The sequence below is a fragment of the Tenebrio molitor genome, chromosome 3 (assembly GCF_963966145.1).
Source record: "Tenebrio molitor chromosome 3, icTenMoli1.1, whole genome shotgun sequence".
Taxonomy (NCBI): domain Eukaryota; kingdom Metazoa; phylum Arthropoda; class Insecta; order Coleoptera; family Tenebrionidae; genus Tenebrio; species Tenebrio molitor.
In genome coordinates, this window is record NC_091048.1 from 4393125 (window position 1) to 4418107 (window position 24983).

General features: G+C 33.7%; 1 protein-coding gene across 1 annotated transcript in view; it reads right to left on the bottom strand.

The window, feature by feature from the left end:
- LOC138127358 (guanylate cyclase 32E) overlaps positions 1-24192 on the bottom strand; it is a 74115-nt gene extending 49923 nt beyond the window's left edge. The window contains exon 1 of the mRNA XM_069043402.1: positions 24035-24192. The gene's annotated coding sequence lies outside the window, so the exon portion shown is untranslated. The remainder of the gene's footprint in view (positions 1-24034) is intronic.
- Between the last annotated feature and the right edge of the window lie 791 nt (positions 24193-24983).

The window sequence follows — 24983 nt, forward strand, 5'->3', positions numbered from 1 at the left end:
GCAAGACGTACGCTTATTGAATCCTAATAAATATTGGACGAGTATTCTAGTCTGAAAATAAAATGTGTTTTGTTAGAAAAAAATCTGTTGCCGATACCGATTTTATATTAAAATTCCGGGCATTTCCAATAGTATCAAATTAAACCACGTGGCAGAGATTTATTCCGCATACCAGCACGAAAATTTCATTTGGAGGGAGTTTCATCAAAATTTAATACTATTAATTATATGGAGCAAGATTTTGCTTGTTAATATTTCAGAAATAAGATTCTATGTTGTAGCAATTTGTTAGTTGTCGCAATGTTAGTCTCAGTTACTAATATTTACTCTAACAACGAGCGGACGGTGATTATTATTAAATAATTTCCAGGTACATTTATTGCAGCAGAAACATAAAATTTTATCTAATCTGCATAAATACAAATTATTTTGTTTCGATGATAATTCCTTTGTCTCGAAGAGGTCAACTTTGTTTTTAAAATGTGCATATCCTCAGTACTTTACTTATGTTGACAACTTTTCATCTTCTAATTATGACGTCATCAATAATTTTTTAAATGACAATCCCCACCTTATTCTTCCCTTTCTGATAGACCTTCGTACTACTTAAATGATGAATGAAAAAAAATCGTATCGTATATAACAATTTTTGGAAAAAAAATGACAATTTTTATTTCAAAAATGTAATTTAATTTTTGAAGTAAACATTTTTTTTCTGTGGGTTTAGTTAAAATCGAATTTTATTTTAATAGACCAAACAATTTAGAAGATTTGTGGCAGAGAATTCGCGCCGAAACGGAACAAATAATCCCTGACATTATTGAGCGCAGTGTACAAAATGTCGGTGAATCCTAAATGGTTGGCGGGAGGCAATTTCAACATTTGCATTGAATTTTATTGTTAACCTTAGATGTTTGTTTGTTTTTGTTTAAGGTCAATTAAAATTTTTACAATAAAAATTAAAAAAAATTGTTGTAAGGTATCAATTTTTTTCGTTCATCGTTTTGCTAGTATGAAGGCCTATCAGAAAAACAAGAAAAAGGTGGGGGTTGTCATTAAAAAAAAAAAATTTGATGACGTCATAATTAGGAGATGAAAAACATAAGTAAAGCATGTACTGAAGAATATATAACAAAGTTGATCTCTTCGAGGATTTTTCTCAGAAATTAATACTTACAGTTTTATAGAATTTATTCCGAACTTTACGAAAGCACTGTATATGTATTTATATTGGAAGACTAGTTTCAAATGCACAATTTATAGTGAGACAACTTAAACTGTCTATTGTAGTAGTCTGCAGTTTCAAAATGAAACAGTCAATATCTTGGCAGATAGAATAACAGAATACATTCTCTCGGTACTTCAAGAAGGCAAATATATTGCAATATTATAGATGAAAATTAAATAACTGAGTTTTAGTGCCCAATTTATCATAGAACATTTCTTAAGGGTTGTTTTCTCTAGTTGCTATTACAAGCGAAAATATATTTCAACATGCATTACGAAACTTTAATTTAAATTTCTTTTGTATTTGTCAGCTAGGGAAATCACAACAGCCTACAAAAACGCAGGATCTGATCTGATCTATTTAAAATAATACTAAACTAAGTCAAGAGACATTAAAATTTTTAATATCCTTGAATTATGGAACAGACCTTTTTCCATTCTCTGCAAATCAAATTTTACTTTTAAATTGAATTCATATATGTATTGATAATTTCAAAGAAATCAATGGATGAAAACTAAACATAAAGAGAACTAGGTATATATTCAAAAAATTCAGGCAAGAATGAAACATATAGGGTGTTCATTTAAATTTCTCCTCAAAGTTGGCGTTGAAGAGTCGATTGTGAACGCACCACGGATTACAGATCACGGATCAGCTGTTTAAATCAAACTTCACTTTTTGCTTTGTTTGTATTTTTACTCTACAGACTGACGAGTGGTGCGTTCACAATCGACTCTTCGGGGCCAACTTTGACGAGAAATTTAAATGAACACCGGATATCAATGGTACCGAATTATTTATAAAATAAAAAAATTTGACATCTAGGTACAAATAATCGATATTTCATATTGTTCTGGGTTGTTGATTAAACTAAGAAGTGTCATATCTTTGTCAATTTCAGTAAAGAGATCTTTGTAAAAAAATAAAACGTTTAAATTCTGTGGAATAAAATAAATCTACTTCACCAATTTAATTTTACCAGAGATTCCAATTTAGGATAATTGCGTTCAACACAAATTATTTATTATTTTTATATTTGTATATTTTCAATTTAATTTTCTCTCTTCATCGTGTTAATTTGAATATTGTCAAAGAGTGACAATAAATTTATCACATATATTGTTGGAAATGTAAATTTTATTTTGTTAGGTAGTACGTGAGGTATGGATCTGGAGTATACGAGGGTTGTTCACGATTTGATCTCCTTGACAAAAGCAAAGACTCCAACAATTCAACTTTTTTTAACACAGTTTCCTAAGATACTAATACTTTGTTGTTCTTGTTTGAGCCTTTTAGAAAAATCTTTGTGATCAAGGTTCTGTAACTAACAGTACATACTAATCAATGGGGTTGCATCTAAAGCTGTCTAATGCGTGATTTGAAAATTGAAACTGTGAAAAGCAAAACGGCATTTAACCAAATTCACAAAACACGTTACTGTCAATAAATTCGTGGACAAATAATTTTTTATTTGTCAGTTAACGCTTTCCACGCCAGGGACAATAAATGATGAATCACCCTCGTAAATAAATTTGTTCTTGGAACACGTCTAGAAAATTTTAATTCCAGCCAATATGCGGCACTTGTGCTGATAGTGTTACGTAATTACACTTAATATGCTGTTCACGTCTTGTAAAAGATTGCTTATGCGATTAGCTTTGCGTGTAATTTGCGAGCTCTCATGTATTTTTGTACTGTTTGGATGAAATTAGTGTTAACTGGATTAAAATAGCTTTTCGACTGTTGAAATACATGATTCTTCTGTTAGCAAGTTGTCGAAAAATTAAAAAAACCGTTAAAAAATGTGTCGTAGGCTGTCGTTATTTCCTTTAGTGTTTTACAAATACATGAACTGTATTGATTTGTAATTGATTTTTTAAGTGCAGACAGTCGTAGAAAAATATAGTATGGAACTCGCGCATAAAGTCTTATCTAATCACTCATGGTATTGCCGCACTCGAATGCGACTCGTGCGTTTAAACTTACCGATAAAAAAGTACTACCTTATACATTTGTTGCATAAATTACTATTATTTACAAAAGTCTATAATTTTGCCGAATCGGAAAGTTGTTTTCTAGGTTAACAACAGCACATCGTTGACGTTTTTTTGACATTTCAGCGAAAAATCTGCTTACCAATCAGATGTCTAACAAATTTGAATTTCAGTCAATGACAAGGAAATGACAACGGAAATTAATGCATTAGTGCAATTATGGAATATTACACCACCGCATTAATAATCTTGATTTGGAAATCCAGACTTTTTATATACCTTGTCATACAAATAATTATTTTCAAGTAGATTTGAAATATACATTTTTGCACCAGAATATTATCTTGAACAGTCTTGTAAATTAGTTTCCAAAATACAAGAACGTGCAGAACACAAATGACATTTAAGTAGCTCCGTATAAGAGTCAATCAAGAGCAATTTGCATATTTTAGCAAAACGATGCACAAGTATGAAATTCTTCATTAAATGATTTAAATTTGGAGCACTTGCTGATCACGCTTTCTATAAATTACTCCAGGTACATGAATATGCAATTTTCTGTAAATAACTGAGATGGGCCCACTGTGCATTTAAACGCCGTCAGACATGACATTCGCATTAAATTTAGCCTCGAGAGAAATGAATTTCTTTAATTATTACCCCTGCGAATTATCACGTTTGCAAAAGTTTCGATGTGTACCGAGCTTCATAAAATATGAGCTTTATACCCCTCAAGATTTCAATCTAAATCGAGTCTACAGACATAAAAGCTATAGTGATGTAAACGCAAGAGGTTTTCGTATATTTTCCAATAGTAAATGAGCTAGAAAATGAAGTTAAGTTATCCGTTGAAGGTTATTTTCACAATAACGAGAACTTTTTGCACGGTTCTCCTTTTCATTTTTCTCAAGCCAAAGCTAAATCGGAAGAAAATACTGGTTAATGCAGTGAAATTTATGTCGAAAAAATAAAAGAAAATTTAAATTGGGGAAGAATTTATTCGCCCATAAATAATTTGACTCTATCGGAGGTACATGTGAGACAAAAGACACCGAAACTTCGTTGCAAAGAGAGTTTCAGCTTTGTCAACTGGATTTCGCTTCGGCAACTTTTTCCCCCGAATGATTTAATTGTTGCAAAGTTCAATATTGACGGAAAACAAACAAAGCTCGGATCATTATTCATGTCAAGTTATCGAAAAAATTTGCTTGTTCTTTTTGTGGTGGTGGTCGATGCGAAACCGATAGGGAGTGTCTGGTCGAGCGGTTTCACCCCCGCTTTGTCGCGCTTATCGCCTTGCAACACTTGCAGTGTGGGACGTTTACGGTCAACAAAGCACAAGCGCATTTCCAAGTTCTTGTTGTGTTTTCAGATGAAATATGCAGGAGGTTGTTGCGGCTTAAGCAGGCCTATTCTCGAATTTATGCCGGATCTTCAAACACTTGACCCGAAAAGTTTGTATCTCTACCACTAATACAACCGTTTTAAATCAATAGTCGGACTGTTTGGGCAAATTTATGAGCCACTGATAAACCCATCCCGAGGAAGAAATCTGGTGCATGCCAATAATTCAAGTCGCATTTTCCCTCGTGAGTTATTGTGGGTCTAATTCGCGCGGTGCTGTAACTGGATTTTAACTAATGCTTCGTGATTTCCCGAAAGAAGCGTCTCTCATGATTTTTTAAGGGATTAATCCACTCCGGCGTGTTTGATTTGCCAAGCGGCTCGTCCGGAAAGTTGCCCATTTATTCCGGGAAGCCACACCGCGTATCCTATAAACACGTATTTTTGAAATTTATTCCAACACTTGGCGTTTTGCAGTTTACATCCTTCGGATGGAATTTCCAATATTGGCCTCTACGACTGGCAAACTTTTAAATTTACTGAAACATTCTACATCGTGCATGTCACATTTGCATTTTGTTGGCATTTTTCACGGAATCACAATTCGTTACTTATGTCGCACAATTTAGGTACTCCTTTCACAGGACATCTCCCATGACGGTGTGATGCGGAGATCAATTTCACCAGGCCTCTAGTTATTAATTGATGATTCCTGAACCGTACTAATGCTTCAAGACCCTAAAGTTGGCGTTCATGTCAAACCATTTGTCTTCAAATTATCGGAGAAACTGACGTCAGCATTATCCTGGTTGATTCATTATCTTTAGGTAGAAAACATAAAAATATTTAACAAGAGAGTTGTAACAATGGCTTCATTTGTAAAGAAATGCCAGCAATTACGTTTCAGACTAGATATTTTTTCTAACTAATAATAAAATCAAAAGACTAGGATAATGTTCTTAATCTATATATATAAAACTGAATGTGTGTTTGTTTGTATATTTTGTATGCAAATCTACAGTTTTACTCCGATCTTGATGAAATTTTGTACACTTGATCTTCAAAACAAAAAGAAAATTACTGTCTACTTTAATTTTACAAAAACCAACCCCTACTACCATTTTCAACCCTGTTAAGAAAAAAAGACAGTTTTTTCGAGTTGGAAATACCCTCTGCTTCGCCGCTTCACCCCTATTTCATCCTCTGAGTATATCGTCACTTTCGCCGCTTGACACCCACAAAAATCAACCCCTATTATCATTTTTAAGCCTGTTAAGCACAAAAAAAGTTTTTTCGAGTTGGAAATCGCGTTTGCATGATATGTTCAGGTGTCATAGTTACATTTGGTTGTTTATAAAAGTAGCAATTTCGCAAAATGTGTTTGAATGATTGTGTTTTACCGGAAGATGTCTTAAATGAAGCAGAACAAGCTTCAAATAGCTTAATACCGGAGAAATCAAAAGGCAGGTACAGTGGCGGCCAAAATAAAGTAGGACAAGTCTTATTAAGAAATTTAGCCAAAATTGAGTTGAGTAAACCGGGGTTACTATAATAAATAAATAAATATTTTCATAGTAACCATAGAAAGGGCAAGCAAATTTACATTAGCGAAAAAACATTGTCCTACTTTATTTTGGCCGCGACTGTATCTGAAATCAAACGAGACAATCAAACAATAGGAGGATCTAAATAAGGTTACAACTGAAAATAAAAGTGTTATGTTGGCGTATTTTCATGAATTGGTACGTGATCATAGTGTTAGTTTCTTATGGTATTGATTTTTTTGTTTATATAGTCCAAGAAAAAAGTAGTCTGCAGTAAAGTTTTAATTATTCTTCGTAAAAAGACAAACTTCATATTGAAATTACTGCGTTTATCACAATACATGAAAGTAAAAACATAATTTTAAAACATTCTGAAATTTGCGGGCGAAGCCGCGGGTAAAAGCTAGTATATTATAAAGGGTAAAATTTAATTATGTATAGCTTGGGTATTTATAATTACAAAACTATAATAACTCAAGTGTTAGAGGTATTGGATTCTCTCATGGGCTGTGACCTTGGAAATATCTGCGCGAAACGGAGCGATAAACCAGTGAAAAATCCAACACTTATATATCATCATTTGTCAACTATTTTAATCGGCTGAATTATGGTAGTAATTATGGTAGTAACAGATAATCACAGCACTTGTTATGTTATGACTGATTACCTTAGTGAGAAATTCCTGCGGGTAGAATTTAAGTTTTACTACAATTTAAATTGGTTTATATGTGATTGATATTCGTTAAAGATTTGTCTCTCATAAATATTTATCAAGCCTTTGTCGTAATCATAATGTAAATAATAGAATAAATTACAAAAACAGAAACAACAAACAAATAAGAAATGATATAAACTGGAAGGAATAACGTCGTTTTCGTCATGGAAAATTAGATTCTGCTCTAAACATACCCGATTCAAAAAAGATTCTATTTTATTGACATTTTAGCAGAGCAAACATCTTCGACAACGACCAAATAAAGTCAACTGGAGAGCTAAAACATGTTATGTAACTCGCACAATCCTCTTAAACACTTTAAACTCGCTAGCGTGCTCCAGCTCTGAAAACACCCCTTAGAATATTTAACTACATCTAAAATCAGAAGACTGATTTTGCATCAATCCTTCCAGTACATTGTTTCTTTTATGGTATTTCCTTTGGAGTCGATAAATATTGTCTCAAGAATCGAAAACTCGAGATACTGTTCGTCTTTTGTGCAGATTGTTATTGCTTTATAGCCCCAAGCGTTGCGTGCTTTTTTAACAGTTTGGCACAACAGCTTTACAAAGCGCTTCTTTATGTGTGCAGAAATAATAAGCACTTATCTCTAAATGTGTAAAGCTATTTGCATACCCTCTCGTTATGCGCCTGGTGTCAAACGAAATATCGAACAAAAGTGTATTTCGCGAATTCGGTTGAGTTAATTTAATTTTTCTGTCTAATTTAATTTGTCTGATGTGGTCGAAATGGCTCTAAGCCGGTAGTGTATTTAATTAAATCCTGGGGAAGTTCTATCTTGCAAGCCACTTGACAGAAATCAGATTTGATGCAATAAATCTGAAAGCCAGGAATTTTGGTCTTGCTGAATGTGGACATGACAGCTATTCTGCAACAAACAGCTCTTCTACATTTTTAGACATTTCATTACGTTTCCATAAACTCCAACAATTTTTAATTAAATACAAATTTTAAAAGAAGTAGATGATTGGATCACTGAGTCTTTAGAAACTGGATTAATGGCGTCAACACTTGTAAATGAGGATAAAATGCCGTAACAATTTTGTATAGTTGAGTTACTTCATTATGTTTTCATGTGCACTGAGGTATCACAATTTTTTTAAAAGTATGTAGTTCACCGAGTTGATATTTATTTTTATTAATAAAAATATACAAAGATTGATCACTAGTCATGCATTCATCACGGTACACTTTATGATATCAAGAATTAAATAAGTAAGTTTAAAAAATTGCTTTCCTTAAATATCTCTCCTCTAAAGGCTATGAAAGTGGCATTCCAAATTCATCATGTCTGACATCAACTGTATGTTCAGAATGCAGTTTCTTTCTACAGGGTCATTATAAAATATTGTACCATCGTAGTAGGCGTTGGTGGTAGTTGAATGTGCCGCAAGCTTCATAACATGAGTGAGGCTAGTATCGCCGATAGGTGGCGCTCCTGGCGGTAGTGGAAATCTGTCTACTAGTTTGTCTAACGTTGCGAGGCTGGCGGCACATCCAAAATTTGTGTGGGTTTTTAACGCCAACTATGATGGTACAATATTTTATAATGACCCTGTATTAGGTTAAAAAATCTCGGTATGATATTCCCGTTCCAGTGAATAAAAGAGGGAAAAATCGATGTGACCAAAATGAAAAAAAAAATTCGCTCTTCCTGAAGAAGATATAAGCACTTTAATTTTGTTCAATACATACCAGCCTTCATATCCATTGTGACAAAATACTATTCTAGGCTACGTTGCTGTTCCATTTTTAAGAAAAATAACAAAAATTTAAGATTTTTTTACTCCAAAGTAAAGTTATTCTTCAAAAAATTGTTTTACGTTATTATTTTCCACAATCATCTACACCATTAATAACAATAAACACTGAACTTTTCAGCCTGTATTTGAAGAAAACGCAGTTCAAAGAGTGCACCTTCAGACCAATGTATCTTTGTGGGGGAGTCACGATTTTTTTTAAATTTCCATATTTGGACTACTGAAGTGATCTCCTACAACGCTCTGAATTCGGAATTCGCGAATTTTGAAACACCCTGTATAAATAAAAAAATGATAAATATAGCAAACATGCAGCAGGTTGTATTGGATACCGGTCCTGCAACAAATGCGAAAGGAATGTGACTTTCTTTTTGTTCTTCTGGCACCCTTCAACTAATAATAATTTTAATATATTTTTTTATTGGATAATAAATACAGGTGCCGGTCTAAAATATTACGGGAGAGCTCCATCCTGTTGAAAAACAATGTTCATCTCAAAAGCATACCTATGAACCCACATTCAAAAGATTGTAACTCCAGAACGAATTGCTGGAATTGAAAAAGTAAGCCACTGTTAGAGCAGCGGAAGATCTTCTAATGATGTATCACAAGACTTCCCTTTGAGAAGGAAGGGGATTATTTGCGTCTTCACTGCTTAAGGAATTGCTTCGTAGCTTGTAATAGGTATTTATGTGACGCGCTTAGTAAATTAATCTTTACGGGCGAGCTGGAATTTGTGGAACGAGCGACCAAGGAGCGAGTTTCCATAATCCAATAAATACTGTAGATTATATCCAGACGCCTAATAAAGCAAAGAACTATTTCATTTTGCAAGTACTGCTGTTATGACGCAAGAGCAGCAAACAAAGATGTTTTTTAGATGGTCGGTTACTCAGCTAGCATGAGGTTCCTAACCTCTTTATATGAGCAGAAAACAATTCTTCTTGGAGACAAATTCGTCAAAGCAAAAGAAGAACGTGGAGGAAAACGGTTTTGTGCTCCTCCTCCTAATTAGCAACTCATTAAAATAATTATTAGTGACAATGCATTTGTTTGTTTGTTTGCATTAATGAAGAGGACTAAAATTTTCAAGGATGACTAGAGCTGAAATCTATTTGACCAATTGATACATGTTATGTGCACCGGAATACTTTTCCCTTTTGCATATTTTTTAGTTTCATCCGCAGGCCGATACTTTTTGACAGACTTGGGCTACGTTCCACTTACACGACATTCAGCCTTCCCTGAAATTTGATTTACAAACAACTGGGACATATCTAATGGGGACAAGTAGATCGGTTTAAATTAGATTAGTGGTGGATTACCACGTCACCAGCAACTTCTGGAACGGTTAGGCTGTCGCCGACAACGATTTATTACATTCGCCCTAAGGGCCGAGGAACTATGTTAATTACTTTGAACGAATCGAACGGCATTTAATTAGGAGACGTCTCGTCACACCTCCGATGCGTCTTTCTCCCTCCTCCAGCAAAATTTCTGTTTTATTAAGCGCCACCATCTGACGAGTGCATGTTGACGGTGTCATAATCGTGTGTTTGCCGCTTAACTAGACTCGCATTTAAATTCCTGTTTACAAATTCACGAAGAGACTTGAAGTTCTAATTTTAGAACCCACATGGGATGTGTGACGACCTATTGTAGTACACACGGATAACCGTTGCATATCTAATGAATTTATGACGAATTTATGTATCGCGAGGAGTTCCCCTTAAGTGACTTTAATGGTGATTTAAGTAGCTTGCACCGTTAGGCCGCGACTTGGCGGTATCGCAGGAAAATGCGCAAAATGCAAAACTTTGGTGCACTTGATGTTCCACTTTTTCACATTGGGTGATACCTAATTAGCGCCCCTATGACGCATTAATGCAGGCCTTAATAGATTGCAATTTTTACACTTCATAATTTTTAATTGAATTGCAAAGCACTTCAGTAATAATCGTTCATCCCTCATTTATGCGATGACTTTTACTCGATGTTTATGTCCTCATTAATGTTACTGCATAACCTTTTCAAACCTACACTATTGAAAGGATTTCTGTAAATAACAGCGCTGGTTGAAAACTAGCCAAGGAGAATAGTCGAGTGATAATAATTGGCAATTATTTCGTTGTCTGCTGTACTGTTATTGTTTGTTTCACAGTGGCAGATATTATCGTCGACTGCTTTGTCCTCGAGATTCCGTAAAGTTCAAGTTCAAGAAAATAAAATCTTTTCATTAAGTTTTCGGTCGATTTGTCCCACAGGGCTTAACACCAAAACTTGAAAAAAAAACCATTACAACTACCGAATTACATATTTTTTATTATTTTTCATGAAGTTTTTTTTCGAAAGGAGTTTTCTGAGATTGTTGAAGTTCCATAATATCTTTGTAACAACGGTAAGTAATTGCCTTCACAGCAAATAATTTTTTATTGTGCAGTCTATGAACATCTTTGAAGCTATTATTGCGAGAAGTTCTTAAGACTTAATAAACCATGAACGGAATCTTCATTAAAATTTCATTAGCTGGAACAAATGCTACTTTAAATTTTATTATAAATGATCCATGCTCATGTGCTTGTAAGAAACGAATGGTTACGGATTTTTACGAATTTGGCACGCAAAAATAATGTAGCAAATTGCAGGTAAAAGTAAATGTTAAAACGAGTCTTAAAGGTCTTCTTTTGAAGGGATAGATTTTTCATTTATTATTCGTTCCTTGGGGCTCTCGTGGTCGGGGAAGCTCCGCCATTGCCCATCGCTCTCAAGTAGCTATGTTCGGCGCAGAGCACAAATTGAAGCAACGCCACCCTTATTGTTAAATCGTTGACAAACACCTGACACAATTTTGCTTGATGACTTTTAAAAATATCTTCTTTATCACAGCACAGCACAACGTAAATCTTTTAGCGGATTAGTACATTAATAACAGAGTTAATAATGAAGTCGCTCATCCCGGATTCCAATCTTCTCCTTTTTTTAATAAACTAATTCCCTCAGTCCTCGCCCTTCATTTTTTGCCTTACCCAATTGTTCGGGTTTATCGCAGCGACGTTGATTTATTTAATAAAACAAAATATCGGAAATCCCTTGATTTATAACTAAAATTAATACAAAGGAGCGGACCCAACTCTGTATCACTTCCTGCGATTTACGTCACTTAAGAAGATAAAGTACTTTTTTAAAGATTTGCGTCATTTAATTCCGTTTTGTGACCTTCCCCAAACCCTTTTCTCATCGTTGTATAAAATCCGTACATTACGAGCGTTGTTCCGTCTGGGGCTTTGCCAAATATAATTTCGGTGAAACGGAAGCGCAAGAATTATCATTATTTGATTTGATATTAGGCTCGTTACGTCGCTAGATATGAAATTTATTATGCCTTACAGTTTCCGCCGAACGTTTAATCAATCCCAAAGTGTGTCAAGTCTCAGTTCCTGGTCGAGAGAATTTCGGCGAGTCCGGAAATTACGGATTATTTCGACCCATTTGGTGGTCGTGACTTTTTTATAATCTAATTATCTGACCTTGTTCGCCTGATCAATGTGTTAATTCGGAACTTAGCCGATCAAGATAGCGCCTGGGGTTGTTCGCCCTTTGTTGGTCGGCGAGCTTTGACAATTAAATCAATCGTTAACACGCGCAGTGTATAAAGATAATTGAAAAGGTTCATTGTTGATCTAAATAGTCGACTTATTTCTCGTGTTATCGTGAAAGTTGTAAATTGCTTCGCCACATAAATCTTGACCAGAAGCAAAGTTGCGCTGCGGGTGCAGTCTGAAAAGTTAAAACTTTACCGTCATAAAGAGATTCAAGACTGTTTAAATTATAAACTGAACGAGGAAAATTTTGAGTTGTGATACAAACACTAAAAGTTGAAATTAAACTGACCACGAACAAAATCTGACCTATGAATTATTGTTACGGCAGGGTTTTGTTCTTAAAAGAGATAAAAAACCATTGTTGGCATTATTTATTGAATCTTGGTCACAAATTTAGTTACATGACAGAATAAATAGTGATATCAATTTTGTCCGGAAGAAGCTTTTTAATTGTGAAACTACCGTCACCTCTTTTGAATACTGTAAAGCTTTTCAAAAACTGTGTAATAAGCAAGACCTCAACGCAATTTCCAGCTTTTATTTCCTTTCTTCTTCATTTTCCAAATTTATCTGGGAGTGTTTTCTATCTTATCTTCAACTGTTGCGTAATCGGCAGTTGAAATTTTGTGCTAGTAGGAAGCTCTTTTTGTGCTTCGCCCAGTTGTCGCCCTCAACTGCGTTTCCGTCTTCAATCTCTGGGCTTAGCACAAAAAGTGACACTTCTACTCTTAATGATATAATATACTATTCTTTCCCGCTGAGTAAAATCGAACAGGTCGATTTTTCTTTTTTTATATTTTATACAGGGTGATTCTGAAATAAATTTGAAAAAGAAACAGGTAATTGGTGATCATGAGAAGAAGTCATAGACAAAAAATTTTTCTTATAGAAGTTTTTTCGAGATACAAATGATTGAAAATTTGGTCAAAATTGCTAGTACGCTGCTGAGTTAAAGGTGATTAATTGGTTATCCTGGTAGTTTAGCAACAGTAATAATCAAAGGTAAACGGTGCCTGTCAGTCACAAACGTGACATTACTCTGAGATCTCAAGTTTTAAAGCGAAAAACAATAATTAATAAGAAAATGTTACTCACCACGGGATCAACAAAGTACCTAAAACAATAAATTGAAAGGTCGTTTATTTTTGAAACTAAACTTTCTTAAATTTGTGGTTAATTTGGAGCTCCGAAGAGTGGCCTACGTAGTCTCTCAATCTCACCCCGTTAAATTTTCTATGTATAGGGAATTCCAAATAAATTAAATTTGCCGGTTTGTCGTAAAACTTCTACAGCGGTGGTTAGCAGTGACAGGTCTCCAGCGCTTCCAAATCAGTTTTCAACTGTTATTTATTATTTACAGTCTCGAACCTCATTCAATATAGGTACTGTACACGAAGATGTACATTATTTAATTTTACTTAATAGTCTGTTTTCTACGGTAGTTACAACAATTCTTATTACTAGCTGTGTACAAAGTATTTTAATCAAGAAACATTTTTTAACCACTGATTATTTACTACAAGCGTCAAATCACAATGGCAACACGTTATCCGCATCGGTAGTCGCACTTTCTTTTGTTAGACCCTTATTGCGGTACCACTCTGAATAGTAGAAACTCTTAGCCGCTACGATTTACAACAAACCGGCAAATCTATTTGGAATACCCGATAGTTATGTCAATGGCAAGGTTTACTTCAATTGGCCAGCTACAGTGGGAGTAACTGAAAGAAAGAATTGCCAATATCAAAATTACTTTTCTGATATTGAAATATCGAAATTTAGCCATGTGAATATAATCTTTTTACTGAAGATCTTTTTTTGGAAATTTCGTTGTGAAATTAGAATTTCACGGCCAACCTGTTTTCACTTTTAGTCACTATGTCATATTGATATAACATTCAATCCAAAGGTCATGCATAATTAGGATTTAATAATCTGTCCAAATCTGCAAAAAAAAATGGGGACTACCGCTTAAAAAACTATTGTTGATGTTATTGCGCGGATACGGAAATGAGCGTAAAAACTGAAATAATCAGAAAATGTTTCTCTTAAAAAATGAAGGGAAAAGAAAATGTTTTCATTTTTCCAAACTTTCGGCGCGAACTATTTTCTATCTTGCATTTTTCCTCTTTGAAATTTACTAAGATCTCACAATACAAATTTTGTATTTTGCCAAATTCATTTTGCAAAAAAATTATATTAAGTTATAGAGCTGACTACATTATTTGATAAGCTAAATTATTTTACAATCCCTAATTTATTGACTTCTTCGATTAAACAGCTATTGCAAGAATTTGTGGTTTAGAGTTTGTTTCTCTTCCCCAGAGATCAATTTTGAATCGCTCTTATTCTCATTGCGTGCGTATTATCTCTGTTTTGTGGATAGTGACATTTTCACTAAAACTTAAATGAAACTGTTTTCATTAATTCGTGAAATCCTTAAAAAACACTCACACAAGTAGTGTGTAGTGCATGTTTGTTTTATATTTTAAAAAAATCTGTACTGTTTTCATTTGTCAAAGGATGGGTAATTATTAAAAGTTTGTAAAATACATATTCTCTATGATGTAAAACGTACAATACCATCAAATAAAATAAATCTGTAAATAATGGCGTTTTATTCAACGAGCGTGTAAACCTCGTAGATGCGAGTAGAATACGATACCTTTTCTACGACGTACAAATCCCATCATTTTTACTATTACAACTCATTTATCACTTCTCTTTAATAAAAAACGTGCACAGACTCGCGAATTATAATACTTCAATAGTGTATTACGCACGAGGTCGGTAATCGCCTTATAACAGATCGAGAAAAAGTTGGGGAAACGAGAGCCGAAGTTTCCATAACAACCGACATGGATACGGTAAGTTGATATAACTGTGCCTGTTAACGAAGCGGGAAACGAGTGATAAAGGTCGGTAGTGCAAAAAATAATTATGATTTATGATATATGAATACTGCGCTGTGTTATAGCCAATTTTGCAATTGGTTAATCCGTGAAGTAACTAGTCATTACTCACGCTTGCGGGTAATGATTAGCATTACTTAACAATAAATACAATAAATCTACATTTAAAATATTTATTACAATAAATTTTTATTAAATTTGTTTAAAATCAACGTGTTACCGCCCTATTTAACTAATTATGTAAGTTTAAAAATGAAACAAGAAACATGATTGAATAACTCTGATAACTTTATTTTAACTCTCTAGTCTCTACCTTGTAAATCATTCACCCCAAACGGAATCGGGACAAAAACGAAAAAAACCTCGTAGCTTTGAAACGAAATTGTTAAACTGGGTAAGACACTTCGATGTTCCATATTTTATGCAACTACGGAATGAGGGCGTTCGCACTGTTTTATTATGCAGAGATATAACTCGAGATGCAAGAAAATTCGCTATTTTGGGATTCAAATAATAGGTCGGATCCGCTGTTGCTTGTTTTGTCAATGTTATGGGATGAAATCTTTTTTTCATCTATTATTTGTTTCCGCACTGTTACTTAATCCCCCAAATTGAATAACAACAAGCGGATTTCTTACTCTTCTTGTTTCCCGATAATTCAGTCAAAATTGGGTTAATGCACATGGTCGATACTGCTCGAGTGTTCCAAGAATTTGCAAAACGACAAATCGAAACGATTTTGTATTTTTTATCGTTTTAAGATTAATCGCTGCCATTAATAAATTTGGCTTTTGTAACTGTTCCTTTTTTCAGACTGTACAAAAAATAGTGAGATGCCAAATACTTTATACATATAAGAATATTCTGTTGGAACAACAAATGTATAAAATATGAATAACTTGTGGAGCGTTGTCAATTTTGTTGGGATATTTGTCATGATACAAATTTCAAAGCGTTCAAATAAATTTTAGGGATTAGAAAGTATTTAGATCACTGCAAGGTTATAAATAGATCAAATTTGAATGAGTAATTTATGTTTAGCAGCAATAATTTATAAGCAAAATTAAGATAAAAAGGCAACGGTTAGTTTTATTTATTTCAACTGGAAACAACTGATGCTTGAATGTATTACAATTACAGACATTACAATTTCTAGCACCAGTTATTTTATCAACCAATTGAGAGTATTATGTACATAAATAAATTATTGGACAAAATAAAAACCAGAATTTTATTTAAAAAAAATAAAATAAATGTCAATGTAATCAAATAGTTGTTCTCACCAGGAAGCAAGTTTATCTATGGTAATAAATTTTTATTTATTTGGAAACAGATGTCGCGTATTCTATTTTTTTTCGAATTTATTTATGTCGTAGAACGACCACATTAGTCTTGATTTGTATATTTTAATAATAAATTTACTATGAATTTCTACTTATAGCAAGGCATACAATAATTTGATATTCATTGTAACTTTCATGGAAAGTGATTCAGAGTACAAAGTCAAGAAAGAAAAAATTATTTGAAAGTAATAGGTAGGCTTAAAATAGTGGGAAATTATATCGGGTGTTCATTTAAATTTATCCCCAAAGTTGGCGCTTAAGAGTCGATTGTGAACGGACGACGGATTACAGATCACGGAGCAGCTCTTTAAATGTAACCTCACTTTTTACGTTGTTTGTACTTTTACTCTGCACACTGACGAGTGGTGCGTTCACAATCGACTCTTCAACGCCAACTTTTAGGGGAAATTTAAATGAATACGAATACGAATACGATACTTAGGTGTATCAGTAATAACGAAATGGGTTATTAACTAAAACAAAAGCAAGAAAACGTCAAATCAAATGACTCCAAAGCCATTTCTGTTCATGTCTATTTTTGCAATAGTTGTCTTGTAACTAATATTTTGTATTTCTAGTAGAATTTAGTAATTGTCATAACAATAATTGATGTATTTGTTGACTTAGTACTGACCTTAATATTTTTGCACACGTAAAATGATAACAACAACATTAGGTAATCCTCACCACTTTAAATTTGTTCGTTATATCAATCATCTTCAAGGGTAATAATTCTTGTCCTAGTTGTTAGGTTATCTAGTTTTTTACTAAATATTTGACCTATTTTTAATGTTTTATAAGCTACTGTCGTTGCTTCTTTAAATCAAATATTCGACAGTAAAAACAATTGTGTCACTTATGTCGATTGTGTCGATTATTGTAGGTATATTTCGCAACAAGTTTAGAAAAGTGATGTTTTACTGAATGAGTGTGTGTTTACATCTTTTTAATTGCAATAGCAGTGAAACCACTTTCGAAGGCTTTACGACTACTTTTTTGCATTTTATATGAAAATCTACAATTTTTCATTTATACAAAAGTATGTAAAAGTGACATTAGATATGATAATACAGTGTAGAAACTTTAACTGGAATAAAATTCATAACTTGGACATATGTAGTTTTTGTAAAAAATCCCGAAACAGGTCGATTTTTGTTTTTCCTTGCCCACATTTTGGCGTATATGGTTTTTGCGTATCTGCTCCTAGAAGTTTGCAACCACTCCTAACTTTTTTTTTTTAATGGAAGGGTATGCCAGGTGACACCTCCTTTGAAAGGTTACTTAGCAAGGAATACAACGTACTATTTGTTTCCTGAATATTTTCAAAGCCTACGTGCTAAGAAATAAAAACCCATTTTATAACTTGAAGACTATTTAATGCATCAAATGTTCAAAATGGACACCGTTTCTTTCTTGGCAAATTGCGTATCGGTAGTAGCATGCATTCCTTACGTTTTGTAACATTTCCGCTGTGATTTGTCTCATTTCATGCCTAAAACCGAACAGTATTGAAAACCCTAAGCAACGTATTTACAATTGTATATGCTGTAAAGTACCACCTTACTAAATGATTTTGAATTTAGTAATATGGTCGTTATTGTACGCAATACGAAAAAATATTCTACGACTCGAAACAATTTATTTACTCTGTTCTGTTTGTACAATTTTGTTATTAGCACTGATAGGGATTTATTCTATCTTCTCCTATCTTTATTATACTAAATCCATAATATTTGGATTGATTTTACTTGTTATGTAAGTGTTTATTAGTACCATAGTATTTACTTTGATGTTTGAGTACAACAATTACAGTGAATTCAATATAATTCTACCAATATTGTTCCCTTTTGATATACAGGGTTATAATAAAATAACGCACAAAATGCATGAAACGCACAGTATTAATTTTTGGAAAAAAAATGCAAAAACACATCAAAAGTGTCTTTCAACGTATGTATATAGAAAAAAAAAATTGGGTCAAATTTGTCAAAGTTATGACGTCATTAATATTTTTGTCAAATGGGAAGTTACGATTCCGATTAGATTATTTGATAGAACTTATTTTTCTGGATCATAAAAATCTAGTTTAAGTAGGGATTAAGTACATAAAAAAAATAAGCAAATTTATAAAGAACGAAATAAACTTGATTTTAATAATAATATAAATTAAACAATACTTTAAAGCAAAAATTTACTCTAAACACTGTTTGACGTGTTTTTGCATTTTTTTTTCAAAAATTAATACTTTACGTTTTCTGAATTTGTGCGTTACTTTATCATAACCCTGTATAAGAATAATAATTTACCCAGTTTACATCATTTACTCTATTTACATAGATAGAGTTTATTCTTCCATTTAGAGCGGATTGTGGCAAGTCAGTAATAAAGTTAAACGAAACAAAATAATTCGTATTTTATGATAGCATATTAAATTTTTCCAGTTGTGCTCATCTTCTAAACAACAAAGGGTGCAGCGTTTTCCTGAAAGTTTATTTTATTGTGCTATTATTGTTCCTACATTGCATTAGTTTCGTTTATTCCACACAAAGCAAACAGAAATTCTTAATGGAAAAAGTTGGAATAAATCTACCAGTGGATTCACATGGAGATATGATTATAAAAAAGTATGCTTCCAAGGAATATTTCAATTGTTTTGTAGTTTTTCAACTGCATAATTTTACAAGATACGATAATTTACATTGGTTAATAGACAAAACGTCTGTGATAATTAGTATTAATTATGAATACAATTATGAAATCTGATTTGGATGATGGGGATGAAGGTGGTCCCATAAACGTTTCTTCTAAAACCCTTAACTTTACAAGGATGTTACTTTGTTTAGAGCCACTCAAAACTCAGAGGAAGTTGTATCCCATAAACGATTGATATAAAAAATCTAGAAGTAAATTTTGAGAAGACGAAAATGATGGTGTTCAATAAGAGAAAGAGGAAGGGTGAAGAGAATGAGCGGAACTGGGAAGGAAGGAAAATAGAACAAGTAAACGAGTTCTTGGCTTACACATTCAATGAAAGAGCTACGGATAAGGCACATATCAGAGAGATAGTGAGGAAAGCAAATAAGGAAGTAGGATGTGTTTGGGGATTAGGAGAAAGAAAGTGGGGAGGTGATTACAAGAGAATGATGATGTTTGAAAGCCTGATAGAGTGTATTGATGTACGGGGCAGAGATCTGGGGATGAAAGGCATAAGAATAGGTAGAGAAGGTGCAAAAAAATATTTGAGAGGGGTGCTAGGAGAGGACACCGAAACGCCAGATTACATAGTGAAGAAAGCGGGAAAGAAAGCGACAAAGTTTGAAGGGAAGTGTGTAGGATACTAACGGAATGCTGGAGAGAAAAGAAAAAAAAACGGAGAAGAAGGAGAGAGAGAAATGGGTATGCCAGTGAAGAAGCGGAAAGATTAAGAGCAAAAGGAAGATTGAGGAACGTAGAGCTGAGTGAAAAGGACAAAGACACGGACAAGCAAGAAAGAAGGAAAAGAATCAAAGAGTCTAGGAATATGAGAGCAAATTCCGGAGTACCGGGGGAGAGATAATGCAAGAGAGAGAAAAATGATGCCGAGAATCAAATGTGGGAAAGGGGAGAGAGAAAACAGGTATTGGATGGAGGAGAGCAAAGAAGGTGCAGAATGTGCTATGAAGAGAGAGAGAGACAGACAATTGAGCACATGTGGAATGGATGTAGCGAAATGAGAGAGAGGGAGAGAAAGGAACGGGGAGAAATACTGAATGAAGACGGACAAGAGATAGGATCGATGAAAGAGATATGGAAAAGGAGGGGCAGAATTGAAAAAGAATTAAGATAGAAAGAAAAATGTTATTTTGTGGAATAGACACTTAGTAATATTGGTGATCAATGTGGCAATGGCAAAGGTGAAAGAAACGTTCACGCTTGAAAAAATCAAATGAAGTCTTCAAAAAAATGTTGTTGCTAATAAACCGCTTCTTATCATTAAATGGTCCCCTCTTGGCAATTTTGTGTTTAAAAATCTAATATAATAGCTTAGAATCAGATCCTATAAAAAATTCAAAAATCGATAAAAATTAAGACAAAACAACTACCTCTTGCTTCTTTATCTCTAAAAAATGAAAAATTTATTTACGAGCTATAGTTCTAGTGTTAGGATTATTTTCTTGATTGTCAAATTTAGTTTCGGTACATATCACAATTTGAGAATAAATTGTTTCAATTTCTTACGTTGTCTTATTTGGAAATTATTTGTTATTTTATTGAATTTAAAAAATCGGTATGGAAAACTGTACATAATTTCTAAGAGTATTTTGAAAAATGCTAGGAATGTACCTCTAGTAAAACATTTAATTAAGTAGCAAATCATTGCAATAATAACTCACCGTTGGTCCTGTGCCCGTTGATAAAGCAACTTTCTGTAGAAAATGCCTTTTGTTCAATTGAATAAGTCATTTTGTGACATTAGAAACCAATTAGTTCTTTATTACAAATAGAGCACAAAATGAACAAAAAGGACATTTCATTACAAGTTGGAAGTGAAATCTGGCGACAGTAACAGCATGTGGTGACAGCTACAAGGTTTCATAAGAGGAAATAAACGAAATTTGTGACATCGCATTCTTGACCAGATTTTTATTTACACACCCGTGCAAAATTGTGCATGTTTTCAGTGAATCCGACTTACACAAAATTAGTGGTCCTTGAATCATTACTAAAATTACAATCGAAATTTTTTTCAAAAGTTATTCAAAAATTCTTCAATCACACGTAAACACCGTTCACGTTGTTTTGGCATAATGGAAGGCCATGATTTATTTTTTTAACGTTGGACACTGTTTGATTTCCCTCACTAAAGTGCCTGACATGCGGATCTATCAAAATGAACATATAAACATTCACGATTATTTCAAATTCGGACTATCTATGAAAATCTGACATTTTAGTTGGCAGTATTGTGATTTGTCTTAATAAATCTATTTTAGGTTATAATTCAACCGAACACTGCTCCCAAGTTGTTACATGAAATGAAACATACATATTTGTAGAGTTCTAGGTAAATTCTTATTAACTAAATTAATGACGGAATTGACAACAATGCGAATATTTAAAAACGAAACGTCATATGACAGGACCTGACACCAATCTAACAAAAAAATATCGCGGCCTCCTGCGTGTTTAAAATAATCGTGAACGGCATATAGCATGTTGCTGTATTTCCCGCGATGTCTGAGTATTCTTCTATTGCAAACTGACAACAATGCACTAGACATTGACGCTATTTATAACCTCAAACTTGGAAAAACATAACCTAATTCAACAGACAGCTTTACTATCAAATTAAATGCAAAATTTCCATGGCCTCCCATTATGCCAAAACAATCCATTTTATGTAAAATTACATAAATATTTCTGTTTTACATTCTTTGCTTTAGGTGCTGCTACAGGTGGAAATAATACACTTGATGTAAACATTCTATTATTATAAAATAGTGTCAAGAGATGTTTTAAAACAGGCTGACATTGCAAAGTTAGATGCTGGGAACACACAACAGACAACAGTACTTTATTTAATGAGTTTGTAACGAGCGTTTTAAAGGCCAACGAGTACCAAAAAAGGCCCAATTTACACACGAACGAGTTGAACGAGTTGAACGAGTTGAATACAACGTTTTTTTGTTCGACGAGCCCCTAAAAGGCTCCAAAATCGCTTAAAATCTTCAAAATTAGCTTGACGTTTCGTTTTGACAAGTTGTCACATTTATCAAAATCCGTTCACATAGGAGAAAATTCTCAAATTCTGACAGTGTCGAACAAAAAATGCCTTTTTTGTTCATATTGGAATATTTGCCTTAATAAACTTATTAAATACCTGCTGGCCAAGGCATCAATAATAAATAAAAAATTTGTAGCAGATCTGAATACACCAGTTTGAACAATAGCCCAAAATAATAATTAAAAAAAAATCTAACCTCAGACTGGTAGGAGCTATAATTCATCTTAGTTGAACAGAAAGTCCAAGCTTTTTTTATAGTGATGAATATGATAGTATGAAATATAAAATTTCTCCTTTTACAAAAAATCGATTAAAAAAGTATCACAGTTAAGATCATCTCTCAGATAACCGAAAATTAAAATTTTATTAGTTTCGATTAACTTTATCTTAATTAAAATATCACTGAGATGGTTGTGGCATTTTCAAAAAAAGAGAGATAATAAATTAAAATATAATTGAATCGCGTTCATTTCATAATTTTATTAAACGAGAATTGATATTATAATTAATGTATGAAGTCGTTAAATAAAAACGAACTGACTTTTTGTGCAGTGATCAGATACCTATATTTATAGTCCAATTTGATTCTTATTAAGTGAGAAAATGACTCATAAATTAATTGATCGTCTGATCGTAAAACTTTCAAATGTTGTTTTTAATATGCAAATTACATAAACAGTTGTTATCATCAGTCACCATTCCACATTTACATTAATTCACTTTCGTAGCCGTTTTACGAGTCCTTTGGCACAGAGCGTTCAAAAAAATGTGTAAAGTATGGCGGACACTCATCAACTGTCAGCGCCATTTATTCAACGAACAAACAGTGGCGTGAATTATTTCTCTTAGAAACTAAAGTTTTCTCGGTTTTCTTAGTACGAAATAGTTTTCACTGTTTGAGCTTATGAGGTTATGTTTCTGAAGGAAATGTCAAAGCACGGCCTGCTCGAGCACAAATTGTTTTGAACGCTCGTTATAAATCTTCGGATTATCTACACCGGCCATAATTCTACCTGGACAAACAAACAAAATCGCAGCATTTGCAAATGCACATGATTTACGATTGAGGCGAAAATGAATCACGAACATCTATCGTGGTAGTCCCAACGAACAACAAGTGCACTAAGTCCGGTATTAGTAGCGGTCGAAAGGGAAATCCCCTGAGCAGCGAAAGTTTGTTGATTGCTCCATTTTTGACGTATTTATAGGCGTAATAAACGAAAATTGTATAAACACGCGATGTCAGTCAATAAAAATTTTATTTCGCGCCGACAATGGAAAAATCTCCAGAGACCCTGAAGTCTGGTAGCAACACCAATTAGAAACCTGTCCTGTTTTTAATTAGAAATCATTTGTTTGTCTCCCTGGATTACTCTTGTTAGTTGGGATTTGTATTTTCAATCAGCTCCAGGCTCAAGATTTCCTCAATGAACTTTAATCAATCATTTCTAAAGCTCTCTAAACACAAAGAACTAATTAGATCGGATGATCAACAAGCCAAATTTTTCACTTTCGGCGCAATTAACCCAAAATGAATTAATTCCTCCGATCCCGCACAACTTTCACCTTCGCATTTACCACGCGTGTTCTTTGAACCCGTCGTAAATATCTGGTGTCGAGAACGCTGCACAAGACTCGGAGGGACACTCCTCCGACCTTTACGACTTCTTCAGGTGGTCATTTCCAATAGAAACAAATCTGACAGATCTGGAGCGGCGTGATTGATACGCACCAACTTTAATTTCCTCGTAATTATTTCGGCATTTTCGAATCTAAGTAGTGATAGTTTTTTTTTTTGGGAACTTACCTCTAGTTTGGCGCGTTAATCTGGTGGTGATTGTTGGAAACTTTAAACTATTTGAACACGTCCACGTGGCGGAAGTCCTCCACAAAATCGCGTCAACGACCGACGAAGGATCGGAACGTACTGGCGCTAAAAGGCGCTCGCCGTCGTTTAGTGGCGCTGATAATAGAAAAAAATTGGTCAGATTGCGCAGAACTTTCCAAATAGTTGGTGGATCGGTGCATAATGCGTCGTTTAAATAAACAACGGCGGTAAATGAGAGGTTCGGTTGTTGCGCAACGAGAGAAATTCGGTTTTGTTGTAAAAATAATGAAGAGTTGAAGGGTGACGGTGCGGTGTGTGGTCGCATTAAGAATGTTAATTAAGGTTGTTGAATGGGTTCTGGAAAAAGTTGTGCACTTTTGCGCTGATGCAAAAAGGGTAGTTAAAGAAGCCGCAAGGGGCAGATGAACGAGTCTGATTCGGAAATGTAACTCAATGTTTCATGTGAAATGTTATGAGTTGCAGACGAAATGTAATATGCAATTTTCTCTATGACATTCTCTTGCGAGGTAGTAATTAATAAATAAATGTAAAATAAATAATTAAGAATTAATAATGAAAAAGCAATACTTGTCTGGCTAATTATACAGGCCAATATAACTTGATTCACATTATGGCACAATGTGTCATTAATATGTAACGGGTGTCTAAAAATAAAACTGGTCAAGAGCCCTACGAGATACCATATAATTAAAATAACCCTAAATTTGTCTCAAAAAATGTCACAGCTAGACATAATTTCACTAAGTATTGTAAGAATAGAGAATCAAAAAAGAAGTAATTTATGATGTTCTACATATTTCTACAAATTCTATTCTATAAAAGGTGTTGAAAGTCTGCTACTTTCTTCATGACATTCTGATTTTGTTTTTCATTCCATTTATGTATAACATTTTGGAGAACACGCTGT